Here is a 4,480-nt window from a genome sequence, read left to right as displayed (position 1 = left end):
AATGTTTAGGTGTTTCTTTTCCTCGATTTCAATGGTTAAATTTACTTATCTTTGTTTTGTACGTATGAGGAACTAAACCCCCCATGGCTAAGGGTGTATTCGAAACCATGATTATATATGTGAAATAAGTTGATTACTTCCAGTTATCGTTGCATAAGTCGTGAATACAATTTGCTTAACCGTTTGATTTAGAACTTATTCTTGTATGTTGATTGAGAGTGCACGCTTAATTTGCATGCTTGAATTTGGTGCTAGGATATAAGTTTGTTTCACCTAATCGTTATGAATTTATATTCACAAGTAGTGAAGGTCGCTAGTCACGATCATGTTAAGTAGATTCCTGGCAAGAGTATCATGCTTTTCATAGTTACAAATGCCTTGTCGATGCTTATGATTTCCAAAGAACGTAATGATTCTAACTTGTATCTTTATCATGCTGTTCATATAGAGAACTTGTTAGGAATAATTTGTTTGCGATGCATATTCATCCAATTCAATGATTCTAGGGAAATCTGAAGGTTAATTTAAGCGGACCTAATTAACTTGGAGTGTCGAGGTTCATAACTTATTGAAGTGATAACTGGAAATTGATTGACGTTGCATATATTTCATGTGTGGAGAAAAACCCCTTAGCCATTCCATCATCCATATTTTCTATCACAACTTGTCTTACAATCTGTTTTATTTATAATCTGTCCATTTAATTTAATCTCGTCCAAACACAATTCCCCCCCCCCCCCATATTTTGTTTAGTCATTACAATCTTTCTTATTTTGAGTGTTGCATTCTTTGAGTTTAGTTTAGTCTTTTAAACTTTGTTTTACGTTATTGAGTTAGTTTCCAAGTGATTATGCAATCCCTCCTAATCCCCGGTTAAGAACGATCCCTACTTACATACTTACTACAATTGTCAAAAAGAGGGTTTAATTTGTGTGCGTATAAATCTCGCATCATATGACAGATATTTACATCACATCTGAACAAATTCCACCGACACAACACTTTACCAACGAAGGTTCGTCGGGTAAATATATATGCATCCACTATAAATATCTTCTTTGTTATTCATTTTTCAAATATTTCCTCCTACCAGTCACACTCATTGTACGAAACTAGTGTGCATGATCGAACAGTGAAAATGTTTGCATAAACTTGGAGATCACATATGCAAAAAATTACAAAAATAAAATAAAATTGGAGATTAGTAAATAGATAGCAAACTTTCGACGGTTAGAAATAAAATTTCTTTATTTAATGGTCGTTCTAGGTTCGATTAGGATCATTTTTTGCAAATACAATCGTTAACCCCACAAGATTAAAATCAACGTTCCCAATGATGCGTCAATTATTTTAGGAAAAGTGGAGCCAACAAGAACTTATATTATATATTTTCAATATTTGACTTTAACCGATGGAATTCTGTCAGCTAAAGATCAAAAAAAAAAAAAAAAAACTATTGTAAATTTCGTTTAAAAATCAAAATTTTCCAAAATTTAGATTTAACTAACGGAATTTCTTTTATTTCGTGGGGCAAATTCATTTTCCACCATTTTCCCCAGCCAAAATGTTTGAATTTTCGGGGAAATTTACACGACGACGTTTAACTTAGCCGGCAAAATATTAGGTTAACAAACACGTGTTGCCATTTTTAAATAATCCGACACGCCGAACCTCCGTCAAGTAAAGCTTTAAAGATCTTATAACCCAAAAGCTTCTTCTTTCTTCCTCCTCGCACCGTTTCACTAACTCTCTCTCTCTCTCTCTCTCTCTCTCTCTCTCTCTCTCTCTCTCTAACTCTCTAACTCTCACTCTCTCACGCTCACACCAGCACTCTCACTCTCAGCCCGTCCTCTTTACTCGCACTCAGGCCGTCCTCCTCACTTAGATCGTCCCTCTCAGTTTCACTCTTCCTGTGTAAGTATTAATTTTTTATTTTAGTTTCTTGATTTTGGATTTCGATTTGATGATTTATAATTTAGATTTGGATTATAATTTATGAATTGGCGGTTGAATCTGTGACATTTAGGTTATATTTGTATCTGTTGAATCTGTGATGTATAAAGTTAGAGTTTTAATTTGTTGAATTCGTGATGTTTAGGGTTTTAATTTGTTGAACTTGTGATATTGAATATGTGAATATATGTGTTTTGTGAAATTTTTAATCTGTTGAATTCATGAAGATATTGTGAAGATTTGAGTTTTGTTGAATCTGTGAAGATATGGGTTTTAATTGGTAAGTTTGTTAGTTTTTTAATTCGGTTAATTTATTTTGTGAAAATGGCTGCCTCATTGATCACAAGCGGTCGCCGCTCTGCTTCCTTTTCGGCTTAAAGTGAGTCATCGGCCCCCAATGGGATCCAGGCGCCGACTACAGAGTCGGTAGCGAGGACAAGTTCCACCACCCCATTACCCCCCGTTCCACAATCTGCCAGGTGACTGAGGAGCACCCGTCGCTGCCACCTGCCCCACCACCCCCCAATCACATCACCCACGACTGGCAACGTGGAGGTCAAATCGACCCCCGTGAAGGGAGGGGAGGCAGAGGGACAACTCCCTATCGGAACTAGGAACAAGACGACTTGGGGAATTTGTCGAGGCCTGAAAACATATTGGATCACTCGGACCACCCAGGCCTCGATTTGAATTGTTTACCTCCCCAACCACTACCGAGTGTCCACCAATGTCAACAATTTGTTGACCCACGACTACGGGCCCCTGATTTAGAACAAATACCCCATGGACACTTATTGATGGATTTCCCATCAACAACAGGTTCGGGACGCGATACGCACCCAGCTTTCGGTAGTCTACAACTAACGATTAAGATCATCTTTTAAAAATATTTTTTAAAATTTTGTTTTTAATTCATTGTTTGTTTCTGGTTAATGAAAATGTGCAAACCAACTTTAGTTAGAATGAGCGAGACAAAGTATGTGAGGATTACATCAACTAGGCCTGGAGTGGACGGTACAAGAAGTGGAAGTACGAGCTCCCCCAGTACTATGACTCTTGTCCGACACCAGAGGCAGCATGGGCGGACCCTCCTAAGGAGTTCCTGGAGAGGGTGCACGAGTGGCATTGGGTTTGCACTCACTTTGAGAGTGCAAAGTTCTAGGGAATAATTTTTTTGTTTATTATATTAAGAGAGCTACTAAACCCATCCCATTGTTTTATTTTCCCACCCACGTTACAATCACACCCTTTTTAAAAAGTTAAAAAATTAAAATGCTATTTCTCCACCAACTGTTATTCCAAAATAACCTTTAATATATACATACATATGAAATTATAAAATTGTGTCTTAAAAAATATAACAATAATATGTAAATGAAAACCATTAAGGTCTGCAAATTCAAATGGAAACGACAGAGGTATCTAAATTCAAAAGAATTTGACAACAATGAATTTAAACATATGATGAACAAATTCAAACGACCTACACACAAATTATTCTTCTAGCATTTCAATGGAAACATAATCTTCTATTTCTTCCGTAGAAGCGTCATCTTCTACCTATTCAATGAAAGTTATCTTCAAAGTCCATTGCTATTTTTTATTTCTCTGAATGAAAGGAGATTAAAATATGAGTTAGGGTTTAAGGTAGATAAATTGTCTCCCATGCCCAACCTTTTTTTTTATTTTTTTTTAATTAAGCAAAAAAAGATAATTAATGTCCTTATTAGTCTTTTTGTAAATGGACAAATTTATAATTAAAAAATTCATTAAAAGGTGGGTGTGAAGATAAGACATTGGGGATGGAAATAACATCACTCTTTTATTTGATTTGTATTGTATTGTTTTTTTTTATTATTATTTTTATTTTTATCTTCATTTAAACTAATATTGTTTAATGTACAAAATAAAATAAAATAAAATAAAAAAATCAGCAGCCAATAAGGGAAACTGGGAGCAGAAGGCGTACAAGCACCACTTAGGTTCCTAACCTCTATCTTACCGGATCGAGGAACAGCGGGATGCTGGGGAGAAGTTCCTAGAGGTGGTGGTATGGGGGGAGACCAATGCCACTTATGGCAACGAATCGCGGATGGGATTTATGTAAGTATTCTTCCATAACTTAGTATTTTATTTTTAAAGGCTTTAATTAAGTTTTAAATTCCAATTGATCTAACTTCGTATTGTTTGTATTTTTTTAGGCTTCAATAGTATAAAAGAAGGACGAGGTCCTCGCCACTCTCCCAGCAGCATCCTAACGTGCCTATGGAGGAGTTGATACCTGACCTAGAAGTGTGGTGCTGATCGACGGGGTTGGCCAAAGAAAAGGCAAGGAAATCTGCGGCCTCGGAGCAAGTCGGGTTCGGAAAATTGTGTCTTATTCTTCGTCGAGTTCTACTACAGCAATAGAGACCGACTCTCAACTTCAGCAAGCGGAGGAAGAGCTAGCACGTCAAATGGGATTAGCCCGCCAGTACGTCATGGTTGTATCCTAGAGCTTATTAGCTTCTGGCATTACGATTCCATC

General features: G+C 36.6%; 1 long non-coding RNA gene across 2 annotated transcripts; it reads left to right on the top strand.

The window, feature by feature from the left end:
- The first annotated feature begins 1,666 nt into the window (after positions 1-1,666).
- Positions 1,667-3,243, top strand: LOC148691310 (uncharacterized). 2 transcript variants are annotated; one of them, XR_015955515.1, is made up of 2 exons: positions 1,667-1,914; positions 2,334-3,243. It is a non-coding gene; the product is annotated as an uncharacterized LOC148691310 (long non-coding RNA). The 2 variants fall into 2 exon arrangements; XR_015955514.1 differs by having other exon boundaries at positions 2,301-3,243.
- The last annotated feature ends 1,237 nt before the right edge of the window (positions 3,244-4,480 follow it).

Source organism: Pyrus communis, chromosome 14 (genome assembly GCF_041283825.1).
Source record: "Pyrus communis isolate YQ-2024b chromosome 14, ASM4128382v1, whole genome shotgun sequence".
In the NCBI taxonomy this organism is placed as follows: domain Eukaryota; kingdom Viridiplantae; phylum Streptophyta; class Magnoliopsida; order Rosales; family Rosaceae; genus Pyrus; species Pyrus communis.
Note: the sequence above shows the minus strand (reverse complement) of the source record. Positions and strands in the feature narration are given on the sequence as shown.